This window comes from Poecile atricapillus, chromosome 1, assembly GCF_030490865.1.
Source record: "Poecile atricapillus isolate bPoeAtr1 chromosome 1, bPoeAtr1.hap1, whole genome shotgun sequence".
NCBI classification, from domain to species: Eukaryota; Metazoa; Chordata; class Aves; order Passeriformes; family Paridae; genus Poecile; species Poecile atricapillus.
In genome coordinates, this window is record NC_081249.1 from 81,499,554 (window position 1) to 81,523,964 (window position 24,411).

Genomic DNA, 24,411 nt, shown 5'->3' on the forward strand with positions numbered 1-24,411 from the left:
TATGCACCTTCCCTGTATTCCGATAAACAGATTCTTCCAAACCTGAATATCTACCTAAGGATTAAAACTCTGGAACTTAAACTGTCCTCATGTCTACTCTATAGCATCTAACACTAAGAGAGATGAAGATTGCCTGAAGCCTGTCCAAAAAATTAACAAAGTAATGGCACATCCCTCACAAGCAGTAAACCTCACATTTGAAAATAGATTAACCCACCTCCATCAACATAACAGTTGTGAGTTAATGATCACTGTCTAAAGACCTTCATGCTTGTTGTTGCCAGAAGCCTCTGAGGATGTTAATGTGGTTTACATAGATTGTGCATTTAACTAATGACAATACATGTTATGGCTAGTTGAGACCACAGGTGCAAGGGATTTTCCTACAAACTCCATGGCAAAGGTGCAGAGGGCACCTTCAGTACATGGTCTGAACTGAGTCTACCATTAGCCTGTGCAGACAGGCATATGGAACAAGACTTCTGGTCCAAGATGGGAAGAGCAGCAACTGCCAGCTGTGGTCATTTATTTCAGAGACCTGTCTAACACCTGAAGGTTTGCCAACAAAATTTGGCCTTCTGTGAACAGCTCTTCCATGACTGCAGGTAATCTGCATCCTCCTTGTGCTAAGGTAAGTGAATGCATTTCTTTTGGAGCATATTCACAACTTGATCAAAGATGCTGGAAAACTGAGGAATGATAGGAAACAAAACTATATAAAACACCTCTGAGGTATGGGGTTTGCCATCTTAATATCTGTGAAAGCTGTTATCTGTGCAGAATGAGTGTAAAAGACAACAGACGTAGGTTTTGAACAAAGTATGAGTGCATATCCATCAGAAAGGGGTAAGAAAGATGAGATGAGGGGAAATATCTTTCACAAAGAATGTTTATATGCTTAAATTTCCTGTTGAAAGCCATTCCAAACCCCTTACATCACTTGCTTCCTCTGGACTGAAAAGAATATGCATTCACTACAGATGTCCTACTTCACCATTTAAAAGTATTTCTTATCTTTACTTTTAGAAGATTGATTCTATTAATCAGAACAGAGGAGAGTGTAACAGCTAGAAGGGAAACTACTGGAAAGCTGGGAATATTTATTGCAGCCTTTTGGGGCTCAGGGTGTCTGAATCTTACTTAATATTTTGACACATTGAACACTAAGCAAATTTTTTATCATCATCACTTAGCTCTGATACATAAATACAGGCATCTATTAATTATACTGGCAGATAATACATATATATATAAAGATGCCTACTTAGCTTCCACTTATGAGAAAATGCCTTATACTCATCAGGGCTGCCCCAAGGGCATGAGTGACTTGTCCTTGTGAAGATATGCTTGGCCCCCCAATTAAAATCCTGAGTAGAAAGCATCCACATTTCTCATGAGACAGCTACTTCTGACAGGCATCAAAAGGTACCTTTCCTTAGCCCCGGGGTATAGGGGCCAGAACAAGTCAAGAATTAAAACACTGTAATGAGAGTGGATTTTCACTGCTTATCACTTCCTGCATAGTAAATATAGATGTTACTTGATATGCAGCAGCCAGAGCTCAGATTGTGTCTTAAGACAGAAATTGAAATGGCAGCACAGTAGGAAATGCCCTCCTTTCCAAGCCCAGGGGCCCAGTACATCAGGAGCAAACAGGGACATACTTGAATCATAACTTGATGCCTAGCTGAAAAATAGTGTCATAGAACTGAGAGGGGATCCAGTAGAATTCCCTAAGATGCACTGGGGGACCAAAATCACCTTCACGTGTATGAAGTTGTCTGTTTATTTTATTTCTGACCATCTGCTAGCTACAGCTTTTCCAAAAGTAAGAAATCTGACCCATCTCATGGCCCAAAACTGAAGTCCTGGACTGCATCCCCTGATTATTGCTACCACAGTGAAGTAGTTAGACTAGTGCAACAAGCTGACCCATAGTAGCTCAATGCTTCCTGTGTCCTGGCTAGTGCCAGGACATGTACTCTGCCCAAAGCTGGACTGCAGGGAGCCACCTGGCATTTTCCCATGGAAGGCACTGACATGGAAGGTGAGACATAGCAACTACTTATCTAATGGGGGGCTGAACCTATTTCCGAGCCTGGAAAGCAGCAAATCCGATCCCTTGGTGGTTTAAACCAGCACGTGTTGACTGGCTTCACTGCAGCTTAGCCATATCCTGGTTGAGCCCTCTTCTTTCTATGAAGACTCTTCTAAGACTTCCTAGAGGCAATTCCTGTTTTAAGTAGATAATTATTTCATTTTGGAAAAAACCTTCAAAGTCCCACACCCTCCCCCCACCCCAAAAAAGAGAAAACAGCAGTGAAATGAAACTTATCCATGCCTAACTGTTCTTGTGGTTAATGTAGTTCCATTATTAATTTTTAATGTAATTTCTCAAGGATAAAAATAGAAATTCAGGTTCTGGATCTCAAAGTAACATATTCTGCTAGTCTGGTAATCATCTGTTACTATTATTTTCCCCTGAGCAGCTACTTTTCAGAGTATTGTATTCACACCTTGTTCATATTCTGTTCTTAACGTGATTTGCAAAGGGATATAATATAAAATGTGTAAGGAGAAAGTGTGTTTTTCAAGTGTTCACAAATGAATTTTGAGAGTGAATTCTTTCTGCAGTAGTCTACAATACTCTGGGTGTCAGATTACAAAAAAATCTATCAACAGGTGAGTCCAGTTGATCTATTCTGCTACATACTGAGTTTATTCTTTATGGGAAATAGAACTTTTGAATTTGTGGTACAATCTGGAATAGACTTTTCAAAGTCAAATACTACCTCTCTTTACATTCTTAATATCAGAAGAGATGATAAGCAGCAATGATATTAATAATAAATATTCTCAAAATTGAGATGCTGAACCTGGGCGCAGAATCAGATACAGCTTGCCTCAATACACATATCTGTGGAAATCTAATCAAGACTGATCTTATATTCAGAGCCTGTGTGTCTCAGGTGGACTGGAGGTAGGAAAATGGCAACAAGATGTCACTTCTTGTAATCCTGGGCATGGATAAGAGAATGAATGATTAAAGTTCCTTTGCTCAACAAGGAACCAAAGAAAATGTCAAAAAAATCAATGCAGAAGACATCTTTGAAAAGAAAACAAATTCTAACTGTCCCTGAAGTCACCATTATTTTGTGTACAACATAAAATATTTAGATGCTGAAGAATTAAAAATTGAATTTTGATGGAGTTCATTGTTGACTCACTTGCCCTAAGAAATTCATCCTCATATTTTCCACAAGTACCTGCCTACAACCAGGAGAATGCTTGCTGTAGACACTGTCTCTTTCTATCCATCATTTATACAGCCGTGAAATAGGAGCTGCATCTGTGCCTCCCTGACTCTACATCACAGAATAAAGAACACTGTGAGAATCCCAACATGGGACTTTTGGAAGTTCACTGAAGCTTTAAGGAAAGAGAAATAAAGAGAGAGAGAGAGTGATGATCTTTTTACAGTACTGAAGATGCCCAGAAGTTAGGAGAGTTTTACTCTATACACCTCTGATTATACTTCCCCCTTTGATCAATGTCAGAGAATAACAACTGAACATAGGAGGAGATTTTGCAACCCATAGTGATTTAATAACTTTTCTTCAGATTTTGCCTCCTCCAGAAATGATCACTGCTCTGTTTTGCTCTGAACTCTGTTTGGCACCCAAGTGATCACTCACATTTCCTTGGTTCAGGCAGACTGGCCACAGGCAAAGCAGCACAACCCTGTCCAACAGCCAGTGGAGCACTCAGCCAAATTTACCACCTCCCCTTTCTTTCTGCATACTTCATGTTCTAATACATCATGTTATATATATTTGTCACATGCCACAAACAATTTCTGCACGGATGAGTAGATCCACATGTGTGTTTATACACGCACACTTTTCCCCACCTGTCTTTTTCCATCCTGTACAACAAATGCCATTCAGACCATTGGCCTGAGAAGTACATTCTTGGTGCTGGAGACTAATTAGTGTATTTGTCATTATGACCAAGTCCAGCTCAGTTTTGAGGAATTAGAGGCTTCTGTCTACTGCTACCAGCCTTCAGTATTTGATGTGGCCAGCAGTATTTATCAGTCTCCACCTCTACACAGGTTTCCTATAATAGCTAACAGCTTCTTTCACTAGTTGTCACTCACAAATTTGCTGAACCTGCCCCAGGCCTGCCTCATTACTTGTATTTTCAAAGAATAAGATCTCATACAGAGTGCAAGCAAAGCCATCTCACTCTGCAGAAGGTATCAGCTTTCGGCAGCCATTTGTTATGTACACAATAAGGCAAAAGCCCTTCCATGGTCTCCCACACCACCTTTCACTGACAGAAGATTCTCATAATCCCCCAAACCTTCTCAGGCTGAATTCCTCCAAAATCCACTGTGGTTAGACATTCTGGGACTCTGTTGTGTGACTGACAAATGCCATCATTTTGCTGCTGCTTTGCTCTCCTCCCAGCTTCCTGCCTCTAGGCTTACACTGAGCTTTCTGTCATGGACACAGAACCAGCTTGAGTGTCACATTTGAAAATGCAGGGGGCACTCTCAGGGTCTATTTGGGATTTTCTTTCTATTGAATTTGACATCTTTGACCAATAATAATAAATATCTCCAAGTGGACTGTAAGTAAAGAAATGATACACACCAACAACAATTTTGTTAAAACATCTGGAACTTTGCCAGACTCAGGAGGATCCGCAGCACTTGGCAGTAGATTGAAATATATAACTGCAACCAGGGAAATATTGTAAGTTTACTATCCTCAAAATTTTACTGTCCTGGAAAATTGTTATTGTACAGAACACATGCCAAGTTAATATTGTAATGGATTTTATGGCTTGGAACAGCAGTTAGCTAGTGCTTGTAGCCAGAGGGCTACATCCTCAGATGGTGCAAAATAAGTCAATGTGGAGGAAATCACAGATTTATCAGGAACAGACTTTTAAATGTGGTACAGCTGGCCTGAGAATAAACCTGTGGTTGCAAACCTTCTCTTACAAAAATTGATTCTGTGATTTTGTGTGATTGTGAACATAGGAAATGTATAGCTTGCAATAAATTTAGAGGAAGAGACGGGTAAAGTCTTGAAGACAGATGTATTAAATCTAATAAAGCAGTCTAAGAATTTTATTCTAATAATAGAAGACAATTATTCATTGGTGATGCACATGGGACTATTGTGCCTATGGCTATGATCACCTCAACCCACAGAAAAACCTCAGTTTCTCCTACCTGCTTCTTGCAGAGGTGTTGGAATAGGTAAGAACACAGCTGAAGTGGAGAGAGAAGAGCAGACACCAACCTTTCGCAGAATAGCTTCACCTTGTGTTGGTCAGGTCCTTTTCTTTGCAGTTCTGTAGTTTGTCTTCCACTTGCAGGTCTGTTGCCTGTCACCAAAGCTGCTCCATTGTTTTAACCTTTCTCCTGCTGTTGTTTTCAGGCTGTTATTCATGTAGTGTTGTACCTGCAAACTCTGACATTATTCTTATCTCTGATTTCTCATGGGAAAAAAATGTCACCCGAGTAAGAATGACTCCTTCCTTCCCCTTGCCCTTCCCCACCATTTTTTTTTTTTTTAATAGCTTGAAGTTTACATCAAAGGAAATTTAGTCAATAACATAGTGGCTAACAGAGACTTGAACCTCCAGTTGGACTTACAATATATACCCTAGCTCATTGTGAAACACTTGGGCTCATTCAGAGCAAACTGTTTTATAAGCAGGAGTATCCAGAAGGGAGTTTGAATGGGTCACAATGAAAGGCAATTCATTATGGAAAAAACTTGGTAGAAAATTATCATCATTAACATCACTTGGAGAGGATCACCAGAAGGTACCTCCATTGGAGATCCTGCTGCAACTCTTTTTGGCCATCCAAGGGTGAAAGCTTTTGCTTTCCCTGTTCTCTTTCTTTCCTTTCTCTGTATTTTTCCCAACAGTAATTTTAGAGTGGGTGTGTGCTATCAGCTACAGATTACATGAATAAAAACCTTAAACATTTAAGTCTGCCTCAGCATCTTTTGTGTGATCCTTTGTATCTCGACATCATATGACCAACCTTACCTCTTGCCTAGGGCTGAAAAAACTTCCTTTTGTGCCATGCCTGACACTGACTTAGCATGTAACTTTTTGCAAGTTATTCCAGCCTAGGTGCTGTCTCCCACGGCAGTGATGTAGCAACTAAGCCAGGAGTTCTGTCCCATCTCATCAATGGAGAAACTCACAGTGCAACCCAGCCACAGCCTGAATGGGCTTCAGTCTCTGTGCACAAACATCTCTGATTTGGTATGTATAAACTCTCCCCTGCATTCTTCTACAGCTTTATCTAATACAAAGCAATATGAAAACCTTTCTCAGTTAAAGCTTAAAGTAGCTGTGTGTAGGAGTCCATGCTTTATTTCTTCCATATCTCAGTCCCTCAGCTGTAACACACCCCGTGGTGTGGACTCCATATCCCACAATACAAAAGCCTTTTTCAGAGGCTTACGTGTAATTATGGCACAAATTGCATCAATGAAGTGAGTGATGGCATGTCTGGACACTACAGCTATGTCTGTATTTGTTAGTTAAAGAGTTGCAAGGAAGGCTCAGTGGTGGAAGCTAATTAATTGTCCGCACTGTAAATTTGCACTATTAAAATTTTCCAGTGCAGTTCAGGCCATGTCAGATGGCTTTGGCCCTCTCTAAAAGACTCTCTGGAAGAGCTTGAGAGCTAGAATTGGCCAGGGAGAGTCACAACAGGCAGTTCATATACAGCTTCTATTTTGGAGGGTCAGGGAGTATAATAACATGTTTTGGAACAGTTCTGTAACTGCTGGTTCCACTGCTACTGGGTGAAAACAACCCTGGAGAATTAAATGACAGTATGTAGTCCAATTAGTTGTGCTTATGCAACACATTTAATCCCCAAAGATGCCATTCCCCTTTCTAAAGGGTAAAATCACTTTTAAAAAGATCATTAACGCATAAAAATATCTGCCCCGTATTATTACTTTAAAATGTCAAAGTTTCCCTGCTTACAGTTTCAAAATCAATATTTAGTCTCTTTAGCAGATGTGGTTTAAGGTCTCATTGTTGTTAACCACCTGTAGCCATTGCACACTGGACTCTGAAAGAGCTCAACACTTATGAAAAAGAGGACATTTTAGTCAGCTCCTGAATAATGGAGCTGAAGTAGAAGAGACCAATTCCCTTCAATTTTCTAAACATAATAATGAAGAAAACTTCTTCTATTCAATTAAAAAAAATTAATTAAAATTCTGACCAAATTTTAAGGCAAACTTAACTGCTGTGCATTCTGAATGGATGCTCATCCACTAAGGTTGCTTGGATTTTTGCATGGAAATACAAAAATGAAACATTGCATTCTCATTATTGAAGGAACAATGAAGTCATGAAAATAAGCAAAAATGTTATAAAATCAATTCTTCCTGCTGGCTTTGGAATAATCTGAAATACCTGGAAGCAATATGCTTGTATGACCTTTCAGTACCATGCAAGGCTGATTAAATGAGTTCATCAAATAGAAAGACAGTATCATAAAATGGTTTAACGGCTGGAAAAGATCTCTAAGATGATCAAGTCCAACCATTAATCCAGCACTGTCAGATCCACCGCTAAACCGTGTCTATAAGCACCTACCTGAACATCCTTTAAATACCTCCAGGGATGGTAACTCCACCACTTTCCTTGGACAGCCTATTCCAATGCTTGACAGTTCTTGCAGGAAAAAAAATCTGAATATCCAATTGACACCTCCTCTGGCACTACTTCAAACCTTTTTCTCTTGTCTATTTTTTGTTACTTGGGATAAGAGACCTCCCCCCATCTCAATACCTCTTCCTTTCAAGTAGCTGTCGAGAGCAAGAGCAAATCATCTCAGACCCAAGAGAAATTTTCCTATATAAGCTTGAAAACTTCAAAATGAACATGACTGCAAAGAAATTAAAAGAAATCAGACAGAAAGTTTAGCTTTCAGAGGAACCAGAGATTTCAAGATGCCAGAAAAGGTTCATGCAACAAACACTGAGCAGAAAATCAGTGCAGAAAACTTTCAAAGACTGTTCAGCAGTTTGCATTCTGGGGCAGCTGAAAACATCCAAAACCACAAGTAACCATGTGGGTTAGCTATGTGCTATGGACTTGATTGTGAATTGAGCTTCCTATTTTTTCTGTATTTATTTACTCAGACTCTGTATAGCATCATAACCATTTACAGTTCCCAACAACAATTACCTTTAGTTGTGTTTAGAATAATGGAGAATATGCACGTCATATTCAGCTTTCAATTCTGTAGCTAGGCACCAGAAATCATGTAATCTGTAAATGGACCAGCAAAGGAAATACATAAATATATATATATATAATATAAACAATGCCATTTTTTTTCTACTGTCTCTGCTTTAATGTTCTCCAAGAGATTCTGGACTACAGAATAGTACCTTTCTCTTCAAGCACCTTGATTTTAAGGTGTTGTGAGAGAGAGTCAAACTTTATACATCATATGTAAGAGACTCTTGTGGGCACAGTGAAAGAACAGGATTTTCACAAGATATGTGAAGGAGGAAGATGTTTAGTGCAAAACACTTGGTCAGTTCTCATCGGAGATGATGAGAACTGAAGAGTATTTTAATAAATGTTTAGCAACAGCCTTTGTCCTTCTCTTGTAGAGATTAAAATGAGAACCCAGGCTCAACAAATACATTCCAAGGAGTATCAGAAGATAAAGAAGACTAGTTTTTTTACGTTTAAGGATTTTTGGGGGAAGGGGGTTCCTTTGGGGTCACTGTAGGGGTTTTTCAAAGTCAATCTCAGTAACAATTTTTGACAGAATATATGCAATTATTCTCAATGTTTAGTCTTTGTAGACTAAAGATTTAATTCTGTACAAGTTTCTATTGCAGCTGCCATTAAAAAATCTCAGGATTAGATACATTTTTTACTACATTTCTTGCCTTCTCACTTTAGAACAAAATTTTATACTTAACTGAATCTCATCTGTGATAATATTAGAATCATAACTTGCTATCAAGGACATTAAATAGTATTAGATTTGTGATTGAGCCACATTTTGCTAGTTAATGTTCAACCTAAATCCTAATGACATCCTAAAATGTATCTTAATTCTCTGTTTTATATTGGGCATCCTTGGTTTATAGGCTCGGTCTTAATCTTGCAGTAGTACCCTGTAAGACTGACTCCATTTAGCTGAATGTTGTTATACTGTGTTATCAGGCCCTGTGCGTACTCATGACAGTTGGCTTCCTTTGTTGTTCACTGATCTATTAGACTTACGAAGCTCCACAGTGGTACATTTAACCATTGGGTTTTCTTCCATTTTACTTCACAAGTTGAGCATTAACAGAGAAGGATTGTGGGCAAAGAGTTGAATGCACTGTACCAACGCATTGAAAGGAAAAGTCATCCGTCAGTACAGCGTCTGCTGTCAGTTCTGCAGCCTTTCTGTGAGCAGGATTCTTCTGATCATCAGAAGTGGATACTGAGCAATTGCAAGATTATACCAGCCAAATAAAAATGTGCTTGGTCCCTGAACTGTGTGTTTATTCTACAATGGAAAAGTTATTCTTTCTCTGCAGCAAACAGCCACTCACAGGCTCGATTTCCCTTTAATTATACATTTCTACAGTTTTCCAGGATCTTGGAGCGCTTTTTTGGTATGTTTTCTCTTTTAAAAGATCTTTACTATTCCTCCCAGTGCTCATAACTTGATAATTTTCATCTGAGCTAGGTAAAAAGTTTACTAAGCCTCTGTTTGAAGCATGGCTGGGCAGGGCACATCACTGAACTTCAAGGGAGCAGCAGGAGTGAGTTGCTCCACCCTTTGTAACAATAGTCAGACCTTCTGCTTGGTGTCCTGAACTTGCACTCTGAGATCTGCTTGTAGAGGTACTGAGCCTTAGTTCAAGTCATCTCTATTTACTCCCATGAAGATACATAAAAATTCTGCAGAGAGGAAAGCCCTAAAAATTCAAATATGTTATTTTGCCAAAAGTATGTCTGTTAAATGGTTTAGCCTCAGAGAAAATTTCAACTAAAGAGAAGTTTCTTGTAGTAGAGCTGAATAATGTAAGTGCCGTTATTTTTTAGGCTATAAAATTTCACTCTAAAAACTTCAGCTATACTCAAAAGGCACAGAATTAATTGTCTGCTATAATACAATACCTGAATTTAATGAAATGAAGAAGTCAAGATATTTTTGTGTTCGGCCCAGTTTTAGTTTTCTAGATTGTGAATATAGCCTTAAATAGCCGTAAATAGCCTTAAAGACATACAAAGACGGAGGAAGCAGAAGCAGTTTCTCCATACTAACCTTCCAAAAGACTGAACTGGTAGAGATGGGAAAAGAATGAAGAGAAAGGGAATGATTCCTGCTGTTTTAAGACTAGCTGAGCAAACAGGGACTCTTGGCTACTACAGCTGGCTATGAGGAGCGATTACTGAGCCAGGTGATTATTTCTAGAGAAGAGCACTGGCTCCATTCAGTCACCCTCCGAAACAGCTAACATCTGGCAGACACTCGTATCCTAACAGCAGGGGGGCTTCCCTCCCTCCTTTCATTGCTCTCACAGAAAAGTCAGTCAGGGCTGGCTGAAGTATGCTCTGGAGCATGTCTCCACCCCTGGGTGCAGTGCTGAATGCAGCAAGATGAGCTGAAGGAATTCAGGAACTGGCTCATTTGTGTATGGGAGGGACAGTGTCACCGCCCCCTCTGGGTTTGGGAAACAACCAGGACTTCTTGAGTGGTGATGATGGTTTCACTCTGTTCTATGGTGTGCAAGGAAGAGGGCTTCAAAGCTTCTTTTGTCATGAGCATCCTCCTACCTCAGAAAGAAAACAGTGTGGTAGGAATCTTCCTATTTCCCTTTCCTGTGTCAGTGTTCAAACAAAAGGTGAAAGAGCACTTCCTAAAAAACAAATGTGTATCTTGTATTCTTATTGTGCCAGGAAAGGGGACACAGTCTGTGTCTAATGGAGTCTGATTTATTCAGTCCCCAAACCTCTATTTACATAAGGAATCAATGTTGTTCAGTCCCACTGACAGTCATTGGTTCCACTGTGGTGTCAGTAGATCTCAAGATTTTGGATAATAGCTTTGGTGTCTCACCAATAAGTAGTGCTCATATGAAGCCAAGTGACACTAAGTCAATATCTATGTTGACAGATAGATTCAATCCATAAAGCCTTTTTTTTTTTTTTCTCTGATAAAATGTATTATACCCACTTGGGAATGATGTACAGCCTCATGTGAATTTTTTCCAGATATGGGGCAGATCTTTCATTATACAAGGAAGGACCCCATCAGTTGCAAAGCACTGGTGCTATTCCCAGAACTGGGAATATTGTCCTTTGCATCACAGGGTTATGCTCCAGTACCCACCCATAAGCGGATGCTGAAAGAGTCTTATTTTCATTACTTCAAATATACCTCAGTTTGCTTGTAAATCAGACCTCAATGAAGAGATATAATGTCAACAGGCAGTTTGGCAACCATTAAGAACACCCAGGAGGAACAAAATTTGTTGTTGAAGCTTTAATAGATCCCACAAATCTGCAACAGCCTGAACTAAACCTTTTCCCTGTATTTAATTTGATTCTCTTCAGCTATCAAACACAGATCCTTCAATAATTATTGTTAGATCATCCAAGCAAGCCTTCTGTAAATCCTGCTCTATTAAGCTTACCTGATTGTATCTGCTCTTGGAATGAGTACCTTGTATTTAACAAAAAGGTTGTTCATGTTTGGCTAAACCATGCTTCCTGGGAGGACAGTGAAAGATATATCAAGTGCTGGTTAATCTGACATCACTGAATGACTGATTCTTTTTTTTTTTTTTTTTTTTTGTCCCTTGAATTACCTTGCTTCCATTTTTGATGGTTATATTTTTCTTTTCCTCCTGAAGAGCTCTTTTGGTGCCTCTTGTCTCCTTCCCATGGAGGTCCACTGTAACAAAGTAACCCTTCAGCCTTTCTTTTCAAACAGATTGGACTGTGCTATCCACTCACCCTGGAGTATTTTCCTCAGTAATTTCACAGATTCACAGGCTGGTTCAGATGGGAAGATATCCTTGGAGACCCTCTGCTCAGAACAGAGTCACCCAGAGAAAGCTACATAGAATTGTGTCTGAACAGGTTTGGAATAAATATCAAATAATAATATAAATAAATAATTATTCAAGTTGCATGGATCTATGTTCATCATTCCAGTCAGAGGGTGGAATGGTAAAACAGAGTTGGTTGAAAGGGATCTGCAGTGCTCTATTCACACACACCCAATGTAAATGCAGCAACCAACTGGAATCATATTGCTCCAATCAGGTTTTGAAAATTTCTAGAAACATCTCCATAAGTTCACTGGGGTGCTGCTGCAAAGCTCCAGCACCCTTGTGGTGAAGACTTCTTGTGTCCAGGTGTAATTTACCTGGTTTCATGCCTCCCTGGTGTTTGCTGTCTATGCATTGGGCACTGCTGTGTTCAAATACTCCATCACCCATGGATTTTTTAAGTCCACTATAGACATATGCAGTCCTGCGTTTTAAAGAAAAGAAAAATATTTAAAAGGTAGTTTGATTTATGTGTTCATCCAAGCTAGCCATAATCACCTAAGAGACAAATAAATAGAGTTCCCACACTTGGATGCTCTAGACTAAAAACCACAGACCTCACACCAAAGTGTTAGACAAGAGCTTCATAAATAACAGTAAAATGTGACTTTCTTAAAAATCTAATCAGCTTTTAACCAGGACTGAATCTTTCCAACACAATATGGAGGCCACGTGGAATAAAACATCAGATCAAAAATTCATTTTGATACAGAACTAGAATTCTGGAGGAATCGTCTAAGAACAAATACAATATAGAATTTTAGATCAAAATTGATTAAGTGCTTTGGTTTCACCCTCTTTTGCTATTCTTGACTCCATTATGGGTTTTGGGCATTGCAGTAAGAGCCTGTCCTGATGGGGCTGTTACCTACAGCTGCAGAGCGGTGTTGAACACGTATGTCCACATCTTTTCTTCTTTCAGCTCCTCCCCTCCACCTGAACATCTCTACCCAGGTTGCATCCATCTCCTCAGGTAATGTCCAGTGGCTACAGTCCCACAGAATGTCCTTCACAAAAGCAATCCAGGTGCAGCAGCTGAGCCAGCACACACCCAGTAATGTCCAGTGGCTAAAGTCCCACACAATGTCCTTCACAAAATCAATCCAGCACACACCCAGAGGCAGGGAGCTGACAATTCCTCAAAATTTCCAGGTATGGAAGACCATAAGGCAGAAGAAGATTCGGGGATGTATAAAATGTCCAAAAGATTTATAGGTGTACCTTCCTATAATCTGTTACATTTAAGGTCCTATAATGGATTTGGGAGGGATATTTACAAAAGTATTTTCCCTACCATCATCATTTAGGGAGCAAAGTATTAAACACTTTCCTACAGCACACAAATCACTGTGCTTGGGGAATTTCAGTATCTGGCATCTGTTAGGAACATGAAACATACACTGAGTAAGGAACCTGATCCCTGGATAGCTCATTTACTTGGTAAGGCTTTACTCATTTCCTCCTGCTACGGCACTGAGATGGCAACCTCACTACTCAGCTACCCAAACAAAGCTTTTAACCCTTAGCCCTGAGGCTGGCATGTAAGTATTGAATTTGCTGCTCAGCTGGCTCTGTAATAGTTCAGCCTCATTGTGGAGTGTACTGTGCCAGGTTATCTCTGAGCACTGTGCTTGTGTTCAGAGAACAATCTCATTAATAATGTCATATTATTCAGAAGTCACTCTTGTGCATCATGTCATTCACTGTGTGTTTTGGCAATGGAAAAATACCCTGTCTGAAGATGCATTCATTCTTGAAATGGATAAGAATGTATAATTCTAGCACACCTCATTCCAGACATGCAGAAGTAACCACTGAATCTTGATTATTTAAACAGAAAAGTACAGAATTGAAAGAAACATAGAATCATAGAATGGTTGGCTTGGAAGAGACCTGAAAAATCATTCAGTTCCAACCCCCCTGCCATGGGCAGGGACACCTTCCACTAGAACAGGGTTCTCAAAGCCCCATCCAGCCCAGCCTTGAACATTTCCAGGAATGGGGCATCCACAGCTTCTCTGGGAAACTTATTCCAGTGCCTCATCACTCTCACAGTAAAGAATTTCTTTCTGGTATCCAATCTAAACCTACTCTCTTTCAGTTTCTATGTGTGTGTACAGGCACACCATATGTAAATAGTCCTGCTTTGGAAGAAATCCTGTTCATCTGAATTGCTGCACTTACCCATTAGCCACTCCAGCTCACAGCTGAGCAATATGCCCTGGAAAAGCAATTACTCAGTCCTTACAGGTTGTATGCACCCCTTTTAAGAAGAATGGGCTTTAAAATTGGGGCAAAATGTTCCCAGAACTGACTTGGATCCAGCAGCACAGTTATATGCATATTCAACTTCAAAATTGCACACTGTAGTACAGCTACTTATTAACTGTACCTCTGCAGAGATACCAGCAAGCCACCAATGCACTTCTCTCTGGGTAATTTAGCTATGTAAGACACATCCATACTCTATTAAACAAATCAAGAAAGTATATTGAGAAATCTCATATGGATAAACAGATGCCAGAGCCTGAACTGCAGCAACTTTACTGCGAAACAACTTGGAGGCGATCTCTGTTTAGGCAGTGACTTATATCTCCTGAGCATGTTGGAAGTATAAAACAAAATGAACTAATTTATTTCAGAGAAGTAAAGTAACTCTGTTTCTCAGCAGTAAGCCACGGGGCCACACTAACTCATTTTCTTGCAGACATATGTACATGCTATTAAACTGCAAATCTTTGAGAGTTAGAAGAATATAAAAATACCTCCATGAAATAAAAGCAATAAAATATATGTTGAAAAAGAAATCTCCAATGTGCGCCATCAGTAATATATACTAAATAAAACAGCATTTTGGAATTAACATGAAATAATAATAACAATAACAAAAATCCAAACAATGCCACTATAAATAAAACAAAGACTAAATTTTGACCAAGAGAATAATCACCAGGTAAGAAGCAAATTATTGTGTTCCTGTAGAAATTATTGCTGTAGATGGCAAAGCTTCATATTGCTGAAGACCTGGCTTTAGAAGAAAAAAAGTCTTGTCTGGCTTTTCTCATTCCAAGACTGACAATCTCGTGGAAAACACTCTGATGAGATTTCCTGTGGAGGTGGGTGGAGGGAGTAAGGTAAACAATCAAAGGATGAAGTGTTATCCCACAGCACACAGCTGGACATTGCGAGCTAAGGAAAGCTGACAAGCATTGGATCATACAAATTATATCCCAGAGATCTGCAGGAAGCCACAAGGGACAACAGAAAGCCTTAGAAGGAGTCTTTTTTACATAATGTTTTGCATGGAGGAGGAAGAATTAACAGAGCCAAGTATAATTAATTGGGATTATGGTAAAAGTTCTCGTGGAAGGTTGAAAAAGCAGCTATACATAGAGAGGGAGGAACAAGTGCCACGGTAAAGAGGTTACCTCAAACTCGCTTGTGTTTCTTAGCTTTTAAGCTGAGTGGGGCATTCATGCCTTGAGTTTCTTGGGCATCAGTGGCCTGAAGTAGAGACTGCATAGTTATAAATACAAATCTGCCATTACCCAAATGAGGGTCCCTGCTGAAGCTGTGCATTCCAGTTCTCTGGTCAGCAGCACACAGATGGGTGCTAAGCAGGCAGGGGTACAGAAGCAACACATCTGTGGTGGTGAAGTGACAAGCAGTTGCAACATCAAACTTCAGGGGCTCCTCTGTCTGGAAAGTTCATCATCTAGAACAAGGTTTGCAGGAGATCCTGAGGTAGACCACCATGGTGTGGGGGACTAGGCTGGAGGAAGAGACAGACTCCCCTCTTTTGGCAAGCCCATGCATCATGTCAAGATGTCAGATGCCAGCCTGAAGAAGAGGCTCCAGGAAGACCTTCTAGCAGCCTTCCAGAACCTAAAGAGGTCTACAAATTAGTTAAAGATGCACTTTTTGCAAGGATGTGAAGTGATAGGACAAGGGAGAATGGTTTCACACAGAAAGAGGGTAGGTTTATATCAGATTAGGAATAAATTCTTAACCGTGAAGATGCTAAGGCACTGGAACAGCTTGCCTTATTATTATCCACAAGTTGTGGATGCCCCATCTCTAGAAGTGCTCAAGGCCAGTCTGGATGGGGCTTGGAGCAACATGGTCTAGTGGAAGGTGTCCCTGCCCATGGGAGGGAATTGGTACTAAATGATCTATAAGGTCCCTTCCAAAACAACCCATTCTATGATTCTGCATTTTGGGTTCTAAGACTTAAGGGGTAAATAACAGGGTTTTGACAGAAGACAGTTTTTGGCAAGCTGGAAAAGAGGACAGAATTAAGAATGTCCTTAAGAACACCATCAGGGTCTGCAATGATCTTGAGAGGCAGCCAAGCCCTCATTGAGATGAGACATAGATGCCTGGGGAATAATGCACTGTTGATAATACCAATATTCCTAGAGTCCAATACAGGAACTGTCCTCTGCGATTTACATGGCAAAAGAGTGCTCAATATTTGGCATAAATTGAGCCCTCAAGGAATTATTGCTCTGGTCTCTGCATGTCCTCTGGCTGCCCCCAGCATGACGCACAGCAAATCTGACAGAGCAACGGAGACAAATGTTGATGACTGTGAGGATAAATACCCTATGCCACGTGTGGACACTGCAAGACTTCCCAGACAATGCAACCCAGTCCAGACCCAGCTAATTTAAGAATTTATTCATCATTCATTGCTCTGCCTGAAATAATTTTGTGAGCTAAAAAAGGGCATAATTTTTAAACACAGCAATTACATTTGTTTGGGAGAGGTTTTTTACTTTTCCATTTCTTCCTTATTTTTAGCTAAATGTGCATCTAGTTTTGTCTGAGCAATGTCCAAATCTCTTCTAATGAAACTTGCTTAGTGCAGGTCACAAGCCATATTTCAGCACTGTCTGTAATCAGAATTCAAGCTAAGTGCATGCTGAAGGGCAGCCAGCATAGAAATGGTCTTAATATTTTCATTTTAAATTGAATTAAGAGTGCATAGACCTTACTTTATGAGAACAGCTACTATTTTCTCCTGAGAAAACCTATATACATTATTTTTGTAAGGCTTGAGATCTATTTTGCTCAGCCCTAGGAAGGTAAGTGAAAACAGTTGGACTGAAACAAAAGAAAACATCTACAGGATCTTGGAAAACTCTGGTGTTTATGCCCCTGGGCTCCCATCTTCTAGCATATACATGTGCCTTGTCAATCATAGTGGATTGGATGCCAAATCTTACAGGGCAAGACCAGTTTTGCACAGGAAACATTTAGGTTTAAATACCTAAAATTTTCACAAAGGTTAGAACAAGCAATAAGCGCTCCTAAATGATCTGCTTAACTGATACTCTGTCTGCTGCTCTTAAAATCCAGCTGGTTTATTCTAATTGTCCTCAGAATACCAAAAAGCACTCAGCAGCCATCCATTCTGCTCAGCCCAGCAGCAGTGAAACCCCAGCTCCCTTCAAATATCATTTTTCATCTTGTTTATAAAGTCTGCCAAGTTCCCGAAGAATTAAGGTCTTAGCTTTGCCCTGATTGTAAAGAGATAGGGAAGCACATGGGCAGCAAGGAGTCCATATCTGTTTGCATCAAAAGTTTGTGTGTGGGCACAGAATACCAAGAGGCTCCTTCAATCATCCATCCAGTTATTTGGATCTGAGAGATGAACTCTGTCCATGCTGCAAGGGCAGAGAAGGAGAATTTCACAGCAGCGACCATCTCTACTGACTTTCTTCCACTAATATGACACTGGAATAAATTTCTTTGGTGAGTGAATTCAATGAATCTAATTAGCAGGGATGCTAAAAACACTTTGGGATATATATTTCATACACACTCACATATATGTATACACATATATAGATGAATGTGAATGTATATGTATATGTGCCCATATATATATTTATACATATTTATATCGAATGTCATTTGGATTTTGAATTTTTGAGGAAAAATTGTTAAGCAACCATCAAGTGCCTGGAGCCACAGAAGAACGGGTTACAGTTAATAATAGATTGTTCTCCATTATGTTAAAACTCCTGTGAACTGTTTCTTACCAGACACCATGGCAGATCATTAGGGGACTTCTTATCTGTGAAATCTCCCTTCACACACAGCAGCCTGAGAGAAACAGAATAATTTTGTTGGTTCTTCCAACTCCTTCTGTCATTTTAGACTGTATTTATCAAAAGGGAACAGTGCTTCTGCCAAAGGTAATATTAACATAAGTTAACATGGATTCCTGCAATTAAATCTCCCTGAGAAATAGGGTTTTCTCCAGTGGCTTAAATCCAAAACACAGACATCTGAAAGCAAATCTGACTGCAAAGAAAGGTGACAAAACACTTGGTTTACTTTCTCTGAAGAGGGAAAACAGCATTAAATAATTAAGAAATCGGTCCGGCCTAAGAGAATGGAAAAAGACAAAAATTTAAATGCTTCTCAGTGATAATACACTGAAGGGAGAGAGGGGTTTCTGTCTGCTGAGGGAAAGGGCAGGCTGCTCATGGATCTTCAGGTGAGGTTAAGGCTCATCAACAGAGAGCCAACCTACACCAGCTTCCCAGAACACATATTTCTTTTATTTGGGAAGAAGACAATTGGGATTCCATCTCCCAGCCAAGACAGTTGTTTTCACTTGTATTAAAATCAAATTATAAAACAAAGCCCCATCCAAAACCACAAAACTCTCCTGGTTTTGTGTTACAATTGGATGAAGCCTCCACTCAGCTTTACATGGTTTCCACACAAAAATATAAATTGTACACAAGTTGGCAATAGGAAAAACATATTCCCCATTCAGGGTTAAAAGCGAATGCAAGCTGCATGTTTATGGGCTTCTTCATAAAGCTCTTCCACAGCTGTATCTGTTTTAGAAATAGAACCAGTCAAATTAGTTGTTCAGTAATACCCAGCAGTTCTTCTGTATTTTTCCTCTGATTCATCTTTTTATTTCTTTCATATAAATTGACTCTTTGTTTGGAAGGTTTTTGTCAATATCTTGTTTGAGCACTTGTACAGTAAAATCCCGGACTCTTTCCAAATGGCCAATGTGATTATTGATTATTTTTTGCATGTCAGTAACTACAAAATCATAGAGTATTGTCTCCACTCTGTGAGTGGCAATGGAAGTACCAGAAGCTAAAGGACACTAGGCTATGAACACTTTTCTGGGGTTACTTTCCACAAAACTTTCATGACTTTTTTCAACTATGCAAAGCAATTTGTCAGGTATTCACAAATACAATTTTTTTTAAAGCCAATCTTGATATCATTATTTGGAAGATACTAAGCTATTCTTTCTACTGTCAAATTAATCCTACACACAATTGCATTTTTTTCCTTAAGCCTTAAAAAATATTGTGCTGTATCCTCTGACAGTTACAGTATTATAAAATTTCTTTTGAAGTTTTCATTATGTTCCTTCAAACCATAATTGTAAATAGAGTAAATGAGGGAACAGGGGGATAACGCTTTTTAGCCAAAAATAGGAGGAATGGGGGAATAGTAGGAGATCCAGCAAGTTGACCTAGAAACCAGGAAACTACACTGCATTCAAGTTCAATAATGTAAGGACCTGCTACACAGGGCTGAGGTTTGAGGTGAACACCTTGGTGTTGCATTAGCCTTGAGCTCACTCACGCATTTCTCTCCCTGAGTGACAAGCAAGGTGGAGAAAACAGCTCCTACTCAAAGGGGACCAGCCAAAAGGCCACATGGATGCCTCCAGATCTCACAATGACTGCCAGAGCAAGGATCTTCCTGCTCAGTTCAGATGAGATACCAGACCTTGAGATCCCTTAATTGCAGGCCATCTGGGAAATGTATCAGTGTCAAGGAGAGAAACCAGCATTTACTGACAATATGTAGAGACTCAAGTGGGAGAGCACCTTCTTAGAGCTGGTATAGCCCAGCCCCACAGCCAACATTTTTTCTTTCTTTACAAGGAATTAGTGTAAGTTAGTCTCCAGGTGCAAGAATGAAAGGAGTAGCCCAAATGAAGCTACAGAGGAAGGACAGTCCAAGTAACCCAAAATGCCTTGCTCACTCACGACCAATGAGACAGGGAAGGGATTAAACCTAAACAAAACCAAAACCAAACATACAAATAAATAAGAAATAAGTCCTTTAATAGGCCCTTTCTTTACTGTAATAACAATGCAACACCGCTTGCTGAGCCATTATTTGATTTGCTCTCCATATAGCCACAGCTATTTAGCAACCCAGGTTGTCACACTGCAAATTCGACAGATGCAGTGGAGTGTTCATAGGCCTCTTTGTACAGGGTTGATTAAATGCTCAAGGAATTAATAATGACTGAGAAAACTACCATAATCTTCCAGGGCAGCAACAGCAGTGGAAATGACATTTACTTAACATGCTCCTCACACAACTATTTGATGGGAAACTTAAAACATTCGCCTATGATTTTTTTCCCCAAAAAATGCTTCTCGAAGGTCTAAGATCCTATACAAGAGTCTGATAACCTCAAAGGTCAGCACAACAGGTCTGTGAAATAGAGAGAGGAACTTCTCTCTCAGTCATATTCTACCCCTAGTGTTGTCTGTGGAGCCTGCTACAAGAGAAAAACTCTACCGGAGAGAGAGAGATCAGTGCTCAGGAGCACCAAGGAAAGGCGGCTCCTGGCAGGAACAGCTCCCATCAGTAAAGCATTGTAAATGCCCCCATGGTGAGATGAAGGATCACCGAGCCAGCAGAGCAGCCATAGCTATCAATGAGGCAAGAACCAAGTCAGAGAAAAGGGCTTGGTGAGAGACCATCAGCTCAAGCCAGAGGTGGGTGAAAAAGGGCACCCACCAGTGGGTAGTACTCTCACATATTTTGTGGGGTGCACACAGAGGGCACAGCAGAGCAGGTGTTCATAATGGGCTATGAGTAATTATTTTCATTCACCAGCACATTTGGAACCATATTTCTCAAACAGTAACCTCGTGAATGGTAACGAGACCCCAGGGTATTTACCACACCACTTATCTGTTATTAGAGCACAATACTAATGTGTCTGTGGGAAGCTGAATATTAACCAAGGGGCTGGAATAAAAGAGCATTCAAATGCCAAGAAAAATTAATTCTATAAAAGCACAAAACACTGATGAATCCAGCAAACACCAGCACACTAAAAGAGACAAGACAGGCAGGTCAGCTGCAGCAGGCATCCACCCTTCAAACATTGTCTGGATCTAGGGATCAGAATTAAACTCCTGCTCCCTAGGGTCCTCTCTGTCTGAGTCCTCCCACTCACAGGATGCAATGGCATGGCCAGACATGCTGTGCTGCCATGGCTTAAGAGATTACAGTTCCAGCATGTCCCTGGCTTCTTGCCCCCACCTTTCCCTCCCACTACATTTGATGCCAGTTATTATCCTTCTATAACCCCTAGCAAAAACTGTGCTCATATCCAGGCTTGTATCTAAGACTTTTTAGTGCATTTTGCTTGTTCAGATCTTTCAAGAGGATATTTTGGCAGCCTGAATCTTGGAAAAACTACATCAGCACAATTTAGGAGGAGGTGAGGTCATCAGGGAGGTGGGTTAAGAACTTCTACACCTGAGCTATGGCCATACATAAACATACCCATAAAAACAGGGAAACTCTACTTACAGCGTCAGCCAAGAGAGGTGACATTGCACTTTTTTTCAAAATTTAGGTCAAATTCTGGCCACCCAGGGACACAGATAATTTCTCTGTTACTGTATTGGACAACCCAGAACGTCAACACGCTTCCTCATCCATTCCTCCCAACAAAAGGAAGGCATGGAATTTGAGGGGTTCTGAGTGGACCTACAAGCAGTGAGATATCTTGCACAGAAATCCAGGTAAAGAGGCAGTTTTAAGATGTGGTACACACAGGTGGTACTTGTGACATGGAGACTGTGCAGTACAGAAGATGATCTCCTCTATAGCCACAAGTGTCCATCACTGATCAAATCTCCCACAGAAGATCCCTGGTGGAAAGCACACATCAAAGTCAGGACAGTGTGACAGTGTTGTCAAAGCTGCTGCTACTCGAGGCCTGGCAGCCCTTGAGCTGCAGCTGAATGCTTTGAGACACTCTTGTCCCACTCTACTCCACTCCACTCCAGCACTTGAAAAATAAATCCAGAAGCAGAACTATCTATGAGCAGAGGGCATACATCAGAAATTATTTTTGGGGATCTACAATGCTGATCCTGGGGGAGAGGAATCTTTCTGTGGCAGCCTGCAGGGAGGACTAATATCACCCAGAAATCAGAACAAATGTGCTGGCAGAACCCAAGCAGAACATAAACCTGCTGCAATGCACCACATGGCCAGGACTGCTGCAGGGAGCTGAGGAGCGCAACACAGATTTCTATGAGCACCAATATATCATACAACCCAGAGAGGGTCCTGAGAAGCCTCTATTTTGCATAGTGAAAGTATCAAACATATTTTTACTGCATGTTAAAGAGGACTTGATGTCTGGTTTAAAGAATGGTATCTTCAGTGACTAAAATATTACTACTCTTTATCCAAACACACATGTACACACAAATGCTGGCATCTGCTGAAGACTGGTGAAGATTTGATCCAAAACCCAAAATGTCAAAATTAAAATATCCTCAGATCATCAGCAACTTTGGTTTTATCATGATGGGAAGTGCCTTTTCTTGCACGTTAAAGCTAGGAGGAGAGGACACGTGACACTGAGTGATCTGGGACCATGAGGGCTACTTAAAAGGCCTAGATCCCCTCTTTAGAAATTGTAGAAAAATTCCATCATCAATCCTGAAAACGAGGCTGGTAAGTTTGTCTTCTCTGTGCCAAAGGAATTTAATTTGAAGTGAACAGCTTAAAAATGTAATTGAGCACTCTCACTTTCCTTCTCAGTTTCTACCGCTTGCAGCAGTTACAGCTTCAGTGTTTGACTGACCTCAGGAAGTAAAATATTTCCTGGGGAGCAAAGATAGAATAAATGATTAATGGTATTGGTAGGTCTGCAGGATTGTGCAAGGGCCCTGTTCCTCAAGTAGCAACTGTGATTTGAGGTTTTTTCCCTGCACCTTTCCTTCTCTGCTCTTCAGTCTTACCAAGGGCCAGAAAAGCTGTTTCTGTGCCCTTGCAGCAATGTGACAATTGCAAAAGAAAAAGCAACCTCTTAAAGCATTACTGACAAGCTATTTCAGCTATTAATTCTGAATTCTTCTTTTAAAAAGGTACTAAGCTTTTGTTTTAATTTGTTACCATGTAACCTCCCTATTTCAAAGTAAATTGAGGAAAAGGAAAATAAATCCATGAATTATTATTTTGCTTGATGAGCAGGCAGTATGTAGATGTTTGCTCAAAACATCCCCAGGAGGTTCTGTATCCTTTTCTAAGAATGGAATCAGTTATTGCTGCTAAAGACAACAGCTTAAAACCCTGAAAAAAGACCCAAAGTATATCCCACAGGCAGAAGGGAATCCAACTTCACCATAGAAATTATTTCCTGTGAAATTTTGGCTCAGCTCTGCAACGCAGATTAGTATTCAACCGAGCAGTCACCTTCCATATGTCTGAAATCGTGTGACGCTTGTCCTTGTCAGTGCAATGCAATAATCACTGACTTGCAGGTTGACCAAATACTTTCCACAGTTGCAAAGAACAGCTGTTGCACCCTTCACTCTGGCTATGAAAGACAGAAATAATTGGTCTTGGTGCTAACATATTTCTGTGACTCCTATTGCCCTGTCATCTCAACACTCTCTCATATCCCCACTGTCTCCTATGAAATAGGAACAATAACCCATTAACACAGCAAAACAGGCTGCATTGGCCAAAAAAGCATTAGGAAAGGAAACTTTCCCTTGGCCAGTTCAATTGCTAATGACTGTTAGTCCTTGCAGCATTCAATTTTCCTCCAGAGAGCATGACTGAATTAGGCTTTTAAAGTAAAACAATAAAAAGTAATTAGTCTGTTCTACAGGGTTCAGCTTAACTAGATTTTTTTTTTGTAATATTTTAGTTTCTTTATTTTCATCTTGTGAAAAACATACTGTAAATCACCACCTATCAGAGACACTTTTAAAACCACTGAATTGCTTTAAAGAGTTTGCTTTGTTTAAAACTTAACTAAAATAAACAATCTCACACAACTGTGAGTTACAAGACTGATACAGATCACCATTTCTTTTTGGGTTTTTTTTGTTTTTTTTTAATTTTGGGACATGTATTTGAAAGATAACAAAATTGACCATCAGAAAAATAACCCTTATTTCAAAAGAAATAACTTCAACCAGTTCCAGTCCCTAAAAATTTCTAGATCAAC